The sequence below is a fragment of the Meriones unguiculatus genome, chromosome 16 (genome assembly GCF_030254825.1).
Source record: "Meriones unguiculatus strain TT.TT164.6M chromosome 16, Bangor_MerUng_6.1, whole genome shotgun sequence".
Classification (NCBI taxonomy): domain Eukaryota; kingdom Metazoa; phylum Chordata; class Mammalia; order Rodentia; family Muridae; genus Meriones; species Meriones unguiculatus.
The window spans coordinates 46399923-46412731 of record NC_083363.1 but is presented as its reverse complement, the minus strand read 5'-3'; positions in this window follow the sequence as shown (position 1 = coordinate 46412731).

Here is a 12809-nt window from a genome sequence, read left to right as displayed (position 1 = left end):
ACCCTCATGGTAAGGTATAAAAGGACAATAGTGGCACTCTGGTGTTGGTGGTACCAACAGTTAATTGAGTGGACTTAATATCTACTCAACCATAAGTGAATCATGTCTGGTACTAAAAATCTAGCCAACTACTGGGTCCTAGTAGATTTTAGAAGAGAAATTACTAATGTTACTTTGACAAACCAGCAGAATTCCTTAACTACATTCTAAATATTTCCCTTATACCCATGGATAAGTGAAACTCTTACCCCTCATGAAAGAAGCTTCTCTCTGTACAGTAAATGGAGACCATTACAGAAAGCCAAAAGTTGCACAAAAGCCAAGATCAACAGAATTTCGGGGAGCTTAGCTCCAATATATACTTCTACACCCCAGCTTCTGTATCATGGCTCAGGAAACATTGAAGACGAAGAAGGGTAGAAAGATTTTAAGAGCCAGAACACCAGGAAGTTTGTTGGCAGATTGCTTCTCATAGAAATGACTGCATAAACAAAACCTGGACAATGACAGTATCAAAAACCATACATGCAAATGTGTAAAAAAAAAAAATCTCATGTGGTCCCAATGTCTAGACGAAGATCCATAGGCTGTCATTGCTGAGTGATGTAGGCTTAGTCTATCCCAGGAATGAGCATCCTGATTGGTGATCCAATTCAGCCTTGAAACTATATATACAAACAACAGACATGGACTCAGAAGGTCATCTTTATATACTTATACATATATATGTAACAATAATATTTTTTGAAAAGTCATTAAATTGAGAGTGAGGGGAATGGAAGGGGCTGGAGGGAGGGGAAATGGGAGGACCTGGAATGAGGAAAGGGAAGGAGGAAGTTATATAATTCTATAATTATCTTTTAATTAAAAGTATTTTCAAAAGCTCACAATTTTCCTAACTCATAAAATACTTTACAAACCTTTAATAACTGTATTAAAATTTTATATTCGGTTTTGGGAGAGGCCCGTTGCTTCTGTACAAGGCTAAACAGTTAGGATCTCCAGAACCTAAATAAATGCCAGGTGGGCATAATGGCCACCCTAAAGAGCACCCTGAAGGGAGTCAGCACTCACAGGAAGACATATCAGCTTGACAAAGCTGTTTCTGAGAGATCTTAGGCCAAGGAGAGAAACAAACGTTTTGTCTTGTTATCTGGGAAGCCTGCACTATGGAAGTGAGCAAGCAGCTGCTAAGAGGCTTATAGATTACAACTCTGTTCTACTGGTGCTCACAATTTATGACATCCTGGAAAGGGACAAGGCTTGGTTCAATGTTATAGATACTCCCTAGTGTCCTATATACACCACAAAGAAGGCCATTCATTCTGGTGGCTTTGTGTCCATAAAAGTCAGCATGAAGGTGACATTCAAGAATGACTTATTTCTCACGTAGCCCCTAAAGCCTCCTGTTCAGTTTTGATGATTATTTATGATATATGACAGATGATGTTTTATTTTTTTTGTTTTTTAATTTATGTGTATGTGTGTTAGAGCCCGCATGGATCTGCATGTACCCGTTGCATGCACGAGCCCAAAGTGTAAAGCCTTGGGGCCTCTGGAAGTAGTATTACAAGTATTTGTGAGCCATTATATCTGACCCAGGTCATCTCCAAGAGGTACAGATGCTTGTGCCTGCTGTACCATCTCTCCAGCCCCAATCCAACACATTTTAATAATTTATACCTTCTGGTTAAATGACTCGCATTCTCTGCTTGAACTCAAATGCGAGTTCACCCCTAAATTATGTAAAACATTTCTATCTGCCTACTCATGACATCCTGGTTTCATTTTTATGTCATTTTTTGTTTGACTTTGAATTAATATTGACTGTTATCTTCCCTAAACCTTACACTCTTTGGAGCTGGAGTTCATGTTCTATGTATTTCACTCTTTCTCTTAACGTATTTCATGAAATACATTTAAAATTTTCTTTCCCCATTGTGGTGGTGGGGACATAGCTCAGCCAGTGAAATGATTGGTTTGCAATTATAAGAACGTGGGTTTGGCAGCTGGAACCTATGTAAAAACAAAGAAGGACAGGGAATGGTGTTCACACTTACTAACCCAGTGTTGGGAATCCAAGCCCAATGGGTGAGTCTTGTTTACCACTCTGCCTGTCTTACTGGGTGAATTTAGGGTCAATGTCTCAAAAACCAAAATGAGACAGCATTTATTTTCAAATCAAAGTTGTCATCTGGATTTTACATGCAAAGTTGTCATCTGGCCCATGCATGTGTGTCCAAACACAGATGTGTACACACATACTCACACGCACATAAACGTACACACATTAAATTACCCCATTTCTTATTAATAATATATTTAGAGGAATGGTTTAATGGAATGACAAAATAATAACTATGTTGACTGGTGATACTACTAATTATAAACAATAGTAAAAGGAAACACAAATTTTCTGGAAAAATATCCAATCTTTAGTAAATAACTATTATATGAATTGTACTTATAGCATACACAAAAACATTTTAATAATGTGGAAAGCTTTTGCCTTACTTCAAGGATGCAAGATATGAGAGTCCTCAGAATGGAGCAATTAGGTAAGGAAGCTGTTTTAGTCTGTGCTATTGTAACAGGATACCTGAGACTAGATTATTTATGAAAAATTAGAAAGTGATTTTTTTTTTAATTTCTGGAGAGTGAGGACTCCAAGATCAAGGCATTGACATCCTACTGCATTTTAACATGGTTAAAAGCATCACACAGATGAGACAGAGAGAAAAAAGGGTAAATCTGATAATCAGCCTACGCTCACATTAATGCTCTTTTTTCTTTTTTTAAATCCATCTCTGAGGTAGTACTGAACCATCAATGCCCCTCCCGTTGAGCCCCCTTTCCAAACCCAGTACTTTAGGGATCCAGCCCCCTGCACTTGCTTGGGAGACACATTCAAGTCTCATCAGAGAGAGACAGAGAGAGAGAGAGAGAGAGAGAGAGAGAGAGAGAGAGAGAGAGAGAGAGAGCTTTCTGGTCAATCACTGGAGTTGACTCAATTCATCTTTACACAGGCTGAAGGTCAAGAGTTCTCAAATGGAACTGTCATACAAAGAGGTCTCAACCAGGAGTCAGGCTCAAGTTACAGCTTGAGTTCAAATTCAGGACAAGGAGATGAAGGAGTGGAAGAGAACCAACATAAGGAGACGCTGACTCAAGTCTGAGGTCAGAGCCAGTGGGTGGGGCAGAGGGAATGTGGTTCAGCCTTACTGATTGGCAGGACAGAGGCTTCTTTAGGACAGCACACACTCAGGGGCTTGAAGTCTGTGTCTCTATTTCCTTTCGCTTCCTCTATCTTTCTTTGAAAGGCTGTAATTTACAAGTTTCTGTGCAGGTTTGATACAGATAAGAACATATGCCACCTCACGATCTCCTCAATAGTATGAATCTGTTTAAGATAATCAGTCTTCAACGCAGTTGTGTCCCATTCTTTCAAAAAGGACAACCATGAAAAGGGTCAGAGTGTTAGGATGAGAAGTAATTATTTAATTTATAAGAAATGTTCTTGAAATATCGTACTGTAAATGATATGTATTTTATTTCACTTAAAGGTATTTGTTTTGCTTTAACATTTTCGTTTATAGAGCTTCATCTGAGGACACAAACATTTTCCCACAGTAAAATTTTAGCATAATATGACACAAAATATTTAATGCTGAACAATGCAAGCATGCTCATTCTCTTCTTTACTCAACACAGGGTTCGGTCTTAGGTAGAGTATAAGACATAATAAAGATATAAAAGAAATAGAAATAGGGAAAGATGAACAAATTATCACCCTTCACAGGTGACTGGGCTCTCTGTATTGAAAAGATGCTGAAAAATCCACCAGAATCTATTAGTTTCCAGTGCACACCATCTTTATTTGTAAAACGGAGAGTTTGCTTGGCATCAGGTGCTGTAAGAGGCTCTTTGTTCTAAGATTGTGAGTCCATGCTGTGTGATGTTGACTCGTGTGTTCTTTACTTTATGACCATAGCTCTTCCATTCTCTTCTCCAAGGGGCTAGGAAATGCATGTATGCCAGAGAAAATGCACGTTTGACTCCTTGTATGAGTCAGGGTTCTCTAAAGTAATAAGATTTATAGAATGAATCTTTCTTTCTAAATATATAATAAATCCCTTCACATAATATGTAATTATAATTTATAAATTATAAAGAAATAAATGTATTTAAATATTGCTATTGTAAATAATATTTTATTTCACTAAAGGTATTTTTTTTGCTTTTATAACATTTTAGTTTAAGAGCTATATATAATATATTTTAATAACATATATACAATAACATGTTTGTTTACAGAGTCATATATATATTCATAATATAAATATAATTCAATATAAATACACAAATTATATAATAATTTATTAGAATGACTTAGAGGCTATAGTCTAGCTAATCCAACAATGGCTCCCTCTGAACAGACAGTTCAAGAATCTAGTAGTTGTTCAGTCCACGAGCCTGGATGTCTTATCTGGTCTTCAATACATGGCAGAATCCCAAAGAAGTAGCCTTTAATGCCACTGAAGAAATGGGCTTGCTAGTGAGGCAAGAGCAAGCAGGCAAAGCTTCATTTTCCTTGTGATTATGTAGCTTTAGAATTATATAAATAACCTCAAGCAGAGAGAGCATAAAGGTGGGTCTTCCCAGATCAAAGATCTGGATTAGAAATGGATCTTTCCACTTCAAGTTGAGTAAAATTCCTGAGAGGTGTATTCCTTCTTTTTTGGGTTTTAGTTAATTCCAGATGTAGTCAGGTTGACAACTAAGGATAGCATCACACTGTTTAAACATTCATTCATGTTGATTTTCTATATTGATCTTTGCATAACAGCTAATACGGTGCCAATCTGTGACCTTAAACTGTTGAAATGTAAAAAAGAAAGTAAAAGGCCAACTATTGTAGGCCTTTCTCTTCCATGCCACCAAGAACGCAAGTAATTTTGACTCTGATATTGTTGCCTTTGCTGGTAATTCATTTTATCAGAAAAAGAGTGGGTCCGGTTTAAATATCCTGTTGCTCATAAAAATATACAAAAGTACAAAATAGGTTGTGTGTGTGTGTGTGTGTGTGTGTGTGTGTGTGTGTAGATAGTTTAGATACTTCAGATGATCCAGTTGTCATCATGGAGCAAGTCTCTGTTTGCAAAACATTGCCACTGGCAAGAAAGCATAAAAATGAAAAGATTGTTACTTTACAATCTCCCTTCCTTCCCTGCTCACTCCCTCAGTGCTTCACTTAGCCCAGGCTAGCTTCCTCTGTGGTTGAGGATGGATGGTCTTGGCCCCCAACTCCCAAGTGTTGGGATTGTATCGTGGGACTCCATGCCCAGTGTACTGCCTAGCTTTTATAAACCCAGCACCAGCTAACGCCACCTCAGCAGAAGGGGCTGCAGTTAAGGAATGGCCTCTGGGAGACTGGCCAATAGGCATGTGTGTGGCACCTTTTCTTAATTGCTAACTTATGCAGAAGGGCGTGGGCCACTCTTGTTATTGCCAATGACCTACAGCAGGTGAGGCTGGTCTGGATAGGAAAAGTAGCTGAGCAAGTCAGTGACAGTATTTCTCCACAGTCTCTGCTTCAGTTCCTGCCTCCAGGTCCCTGCTGCCTTGGCCTCCTGCCCTGGCTTCCTCGGGTGTGGATACTAACCTGCAAGCTGAAACAAACCATTTCCTCCCAAGTTGCTGTTGGTCATGATTTTATCATAGCAACAGAAAGCTAAGTAGGACACCCAGCTAAGCCACTTATTTTAATTTCATTTTCATCCATCTACAGCCACAAAAAATCTATTTTGGTTTTTATCTTATAATAAAGGAGAATTTCTCCAGTCTGTCACCTGCTTGCTAGTTTTGGGGCAAACTACCGTGATCTATATACAAACTTGCTAATTTATTTAAATAACATGAAACCATCAACATAACACTTGCCTCACTCTGAATTTAATTCTTTCCTGGTTAACTCATGGCTCTGAAGGTCATAGTGCCACTGAGTATGGACGCGAGTGGAAATGACTTATTAAGGCCTATTAATTGAATGAATGAGGCCAAAGGTGTCTCACAGTGGAGATGTGAAGTCACTTGGAGCCTGAAGTGGCCACTGGGGGCTGATTTTGCTGCCAAATCATCAGTATTTATGGCATCTTCTTTGAGCTTGTAAGACACTAGCCCTGGGTATTGCAGTGGTTATATTTATGTGGGTCACTTTTTTTTTTTTACTGTTTAAATTTTCCTGAAAAACATTCCCTGTGCCTAGACATGCCTCCCTCCTTCTTCAGTAAGTTTGACTGTAATTTGGATTCTAAATTGTTAACCTTGATTCTTAAATATCCACCCTTTTCGTAAGTTTCCAAAGAATTCAGACACTTTGTGTGTGTGTGAAATTTAAATGAACAGGAATACTTTAACTGCTTGAAACACGTTAAGTACCACGGGATCAGACTTTGGGATCATCTTCTAGCGTGTTATCAGAATAGTCTCAAATTTAATGGAGACAGGATAAGATCGTCTGACCCTCTATAACACTCCCATAAATCAGGGCAGGAAAACTCCTTAGCCGGTTCTACTTTCTAATTTAAGGCGACACTAAAAATCTGTCATTGACACCCAGACGTGAGAGATTTGCTCAGCGCTTCAAGATGAATGGTCTGGAGAGAATGTGCTGCATCTCCGGGGCGCTGGCAGTGAGCTGAATCCAGGCCTCAGCTACCCCGCTTTTCCCCAGCCTAGCAGAGCGGTAGTCTAGCGCTTGCCGGAACACAAATCCTCCCCATTGGTCCGGTCTTCCATCATATCTCCAGATAGGCAACTCTAAAAGAAAGAAAGAAAATGTATTGAGCAGCGAGAGGTATCCTCATTGTAACAGAGAAGAACAGGTTCAGAACACTGAACACCCATCTCTAGGGAGTGTCATAGCGTCAGCTGCCCTGAAGCAGAAGCTCCTGATGGTGCCATTATTCCCATGACCCTCTTTGCCATTAGTTCAGGTAATGATAGAAAGGATTTTATGGAATAGCTAAGGCTCCATCAAGCTTGTTTATCTAAAGGAAAACAACAACAGCAAAACCCCACAACCCTGTCTTCTGAATGTGATATAGCAGTTGTACTCAGCAACTCGCTGTAACTATGGCTACCTACACAAGGTTGGGCTCATTCACTGCAGGTAGAGAGGGACCGTGAGGTGAGGCCTCACTCCTCCCAGAGGGACTGTTGGTTGTTAGGGATAGGATGTCAGTTTCTTCAAATTCAGTCTTTTCACAACTGGGTCTGTCCTTGCCACATATGTTTGGATCTTGATAAAGTGCCCAATACATTTTCAGGGCTCAGCAAAGGCTTTGTGTTTGAACAAGACATTTCAGGTTTGTCATGGTTTTTGTCGACTTGACAGGAACCTAGACATTCCTAAAAAGATGGACTCCTAATTGAGGAATTGCCTCCATCAGATTGACCTGTGTGTCTGTAGAGCATTTTCTTGATTGCTGGTTGATGTGGAAGGGCCCAGTGTACCTTGGGCAGGGCAATCTCTGGGCAGATGTACATAATAAAGATCGCCAAGCAAGTCAAGAGAAGAAAGCCAGTAAGCAGCATTCTCCCATGGCTTCTGTGTAGGCTTTGATTTTTCAAACCTAGTTTATTTGTGGTTTCTTAAGCCTCTGCTTCCCTTCCAACCTTTCCACCCTCAATCCTAGGTAGAAGAGAAAGAAAGTTAGCAGGGCCAAGGGAATTTAGACCTCTGTAGACATAGTTCCTTGGGGGAGATTCCACTCTTTGCCATCAGAATATCCAGCAGTCCAGCAAGCCAGCATTTCAGCAATCCAGCAATAGCAGAAGCAGCAAAAAGGACCATTAGCAGCAGCACGGGAGGCAGCAACCTCCATAAAGCATTCTCTAAAGCATTTCTTTCTTAGAGCATCTGAAGCACATTGTTCTCTCTCTTCGTCTCTGGGCTCCTATTTATTATACCTTCCCAGAGTTTTCAGGATGTTTTTCAGCTGGCCAAAACCATGCCCCTGCAGGAGGCTCTTTATCAGCTGATGAGGATCATGAGCCTCCTCACCAGCCCGTTATCAGCTGTGTATTCTGGCATCCCACACTTGGAATTACAACAAAAACATTTTCACATGACATAGCCAAAACATCCACTACAGCTCTGCTTCAGTTTCTGTCTTGAGTTCTTACTTTGGCTTCCCACAATGACACACTATAAAATGTAAGCTGAAATAGATGCTATCCATTTTAGGCTGCTTTTCGTCATGTTGTTTATCACAGCAACAGAGAGCAAATTCGAGCGAGGTCATAAAAGGAAATCGAAATTCCCCAGTGTAGAGGGTCTGAAGAGCTCATTAGGAAATTAAATGTTGCTGCAATAAAACATCATTATCGTTACTAGTATTAATTCTCAGTACCAATTTTGGTTTTATTCCATTTAAAAATAGCTTCATTTTATTTCTATATTGGGACTAAACCCCAAGTTTTGTACATAAGAGGCAAATGTTCTCTGTCCTCAGCCTAACTTCCAAAGGTCTTCAATGATAGTTTAACCAGTGTTCTGAAAAATAACAGACGACTTAACACACCAGCTTCTAAGATCCAGTCTTGCGCCATACTCTAGCGTCATCCTTGGATTTTAAATCTTTGGACCCAAGATCATGCAACTATCACTCTCTTATCTGGCCCCTAAGTTCATACTTCTGACTAGCGCTCTCATCTCACCATTAATTTATTCAGAAAGTTCACCCACTGTATTTTTATCAGCAGAAATGCTGAGGACCCAACATTCCCTTACTTTGACACTTGCCCTGTCATGGTAGATGGTGTATAATGATGAGAGCTTAGGGAATACTGCTTTTACTTAGCCAGCTACCGCACCCATAATGTATTTTCTTATGCAAATTTTAACCATGCTGAAATTATAACCTGGTTTATCATTGGATTCATTTTCTTGGCCAAGGTCACTAACGTTTCAGATTTATAACAACTTCTATAGTTTGCCGTTCAGTGTTATTTTTTTTTTTTTTTCTAGAGACTTCTTTTACAGAGTTCTGAGTCCTCGGCTTTCCTGTGGATTGTTGTCTCTCTGCGTTTGCTCACAGCTGTCATTTTGTGCTTTAAGCAACTGCAGGATTTCTCTCACAGTTCTGGGCGGAGCCTCCGGGTACACTTCCGTGCATTTTTGATAACTTCTTTACTTTGTAACTCATATCCTTGAGTAACTTCCTTGGAAAAGACACCTGAAGGATAGACTCCAAAATTGTATAAATCTGGAAATGCCCTTATTATACTTTTACATTATTTAACTAATATTATGGATATATATGTAAGTATGTATATTTACATATATATATATATATAGAGAGAGAGAGAGAGAGAGAGAGAGAGAGGTGGAGAGAAAGATTTAAGGTAAAAATTATTTCACTAAGAATTTGACAAGTAGAGGCTAGAAAGACGGAGGAGTGATTGGTAACCATGGCCTATGTTCCAGAGGACTTGAGTCCATTACTCAGAAGCTCTATGGTAGTTCACAGCTATCTGTAATTCTAGTCACAAGGTGTCCAATGATATTTTCTGCCCTACCAGCCATACATGTGGGGCACAGACATCCACCCATACAAAACAGCCAAAATAAATAAAGTACACCCAAAATAAATGAGTTACACATAAAATTAAAAAAATGAAAGAATAATTTTGCAATCATTGGTATATTGCTTTCTGCCCCTTGATGTGGATGCTACAAGCAGTTATAAGCTGAAGCCTGAGAAATCAGTAAATTTTTTAAAATATAGATTTGGAAAGAAAACATTTAATAGAAGACATAAGACTTTGTGTTCAGAGTATATGTAAAAGTGAGAAGAGCAGATGGTCCCACTTGAGAGGTGATTAGGAGAAGGAATCTCAAAAGTGGATATGAGGAAGGGTAGGAAGGGACCCTTATAGCATATTATGTGGTGAAATTCAGAGCAAACTGCCTTTCAGAGAATGAGTAATACCCACCACCAAAGAGATGTCAGTTCATGTAAGTCTGTGCAGGATGAGACCGATAGACATGTAGGAGCTGTGTCGTGGATGAATTAGAGAATGGCCAAGTGTGCAGACTGAGGGAAATTTCCTTGAGTCCTCAGGTGAGCAATGGTACAATTTCCTGAGATGAAGAAAACGGAAGAATGGTTGCGTTTGGGAAGTATAGTTTTAGAGAGTTGGAGGAACCTCTCAAACACCCAAGGTAAAAGCATGAACATGATTTGGGAGAGCGATCTTGTTTCCTTGAGATGGGGGGGGGATTCTTCAGGGAGGAGGGCCCCATTCATCCCCGTCAAGCAGTTGTTTGATTAAGAGGGTCAGAGTTTAGTGAGTCTGGAAGAAAATTGGAGGGAGTGATTTTGGGGCAGCTCTCTATAGGGGTCAGTTTTCTTCACTCTGTCCTACTTCCATTCCCACTCTGCTCTCCCAAGCCTCTCATGAATCTCTGATGCTAATTCCACATGCATAAAATATGTCAATTTCCTCATACTTAGCCCAAGAACCTCTACAGCTAAATTAATATCATCTTTATTTTCTGCTTTACCAAGCTGTTAAATAATTTAATGAAACATATGCAGCTGTGTAGCCGGGGATTGATTTATTTTGAATATCACATCAGGCCGACATTGGTTTGGATACATTCTGTGTTGTTCACGCTCATGCTCATTGTTTTGTGCTTTAATCTTCCTACAATTTATTTGTACACGTTTAACTCCAAACTGCTGGCCTCAGAAAATAAGAGGGGACCCCATTACCTTCTTCTGGTTGAATTTGGTAGAACTCATGGGGTTTCATCTTTACAGATGTTTTGTAGATTTCTAATGAAGATGCATAAACCTGCATGCATATGTGTGTGCACACATATGCGTCTATGTACGTGTAAGTGCATGTGTTTATGTCCATGGATGTGTTCGTGGACAGGTTTAAATTACAAATTAAATTTACTTCCTGGATGGCAGGCTATTTATAGTACCTGTTTCTTCTTGAGTGGGCTTTGATATTATGTTTTATTGGCTACATAAACCTTTATGGTTGTCATGTCATTTGGACAAATTGGTGGTTTGCCTTAGGATTTGTGGTAGGCATCTTTAACTTATCACAGTCTACTTTTAAATGATGTATCATTTCACATATAGCATCAAAACCTTACTTCCATTTCTCCCTTTCAGAGTCTTTCTGATATGACCATCAAGTACCTTAATTGCACATGTTATGAATGCTACTACAGCTTGTTGTTAAACAGTCAGGGAGTTTGCCACATAGTTGGTTGCCTAGATGTGCTCAGACAGAACATCATGGTGACAGAGCATGTGGTGGAAACTTCCCTCCTCTAGTTAATGCACAGGAAGCAGGAAAGTGAAAAAGACAAGTAAAGATGCAGCTCTAAGGCATAGCCCTGGTCATCTATTTCCTCCAACCAGACCCACCATGCAGAAGCATGTCATCACCTACAGGACATGGTACCATATTTTGGTTGTATTGAAGTGCTGATTATGTGTTGTGGTTTGGATTAGTATGGTCTCCCTAGATTCATGCCTTTGCATGCTTGGCCATAGGGACCGCTGCTACTAGAAGGTGTGGCCACGTTGGAGGAGGTGTGGCCTTCCTGGAGGAAGAATGCCATTGTGGAGGAAGGCTTTGAGGTCACCTATGATCAAGCTGCATCCAGTGTAACACAGTTTCCTTCTGCTGCCTGTGGATCAAGATGTAGAACTCTTGTCTCCTCCAGCATAAAGTCTGCCTGTGCTTTGACATGCTTCCCGTCATGATAATAATGGGCTAAGCCTCTGAAACTGTAAGCCAGCCTCAATTAAATGATTTTTTTTAATAAGAATTGCCTTGGTCATGGTGTCTACAATTCCCAGTGGTGGTGGGCTTGGGGTAGATGCATATGTCTGTCTGGTTTCATTTGCCCTTTGCCCCTGTGACCTCTTTCAGTAGCAGTTTTCTGTGACAGGTTCTTTCAGCTTCTTTCTCTCTTCAGCTTTGCTTTTAAATATATTTTCCTAGCTAATGAATTTTGTATTGATGGTGTTTTATTTCAGGGCTTTCAACATGCTGCATCACTGGCATATTTATTAGCTTGAATTGTTTCCAACAAGAAATCTGCCATCATTATCCTCATTCCTCTTCAACACAGCGTGTCTGTTTTCTCTGAATACCTTTGGGATTTTTCTCTTTGTCAATAACTTTAAGAGATTTGATTAAAAAGATGTTGGTATTATCTTTTTCATCTCCCATTAGGATTTATTTAGCTTCATCGGTCTGTGGGTTTGTAATTTTTATCAGCTGTGAAAAATTTTAGCTGTTATTTTTTTAAAATATGTTTTTCTTTTTTTTAAATCTAATTTTTTTATTTTTAAAAAGCAATTTTATTTGTTGCTCAGTAGACAACAGTTGTAATTTGGATATCTTTCTAATATCCCATCTATAGAGAATTCTTAAATTTACTCATGGCTGATGATTTTCAGTAGTGTTACTAAATATTTTGACTATAGCTATGGTTGGTATTAATCCCTAATAGAGTTTGTTCTAGCTGTAATGTAACAGCAAAATGACACCAAGAGGATACCAGGTTTGAAGTATGCAGTTCTTTAAGCCATATGACCTACAATAATTAGCTAATCCTAGCAATATAGTTTAACTTCTCTGTAAATCATTTTTCTCTTCTCAGAGCATTCAACAGCCCATCCAGCTTCAAATGACTGCAATGAAGATTCCATAGACATAGGTCAGTAGACAGTACTATCTAAACAGATGTTCAAAGAGCTGCGGAATGCTGT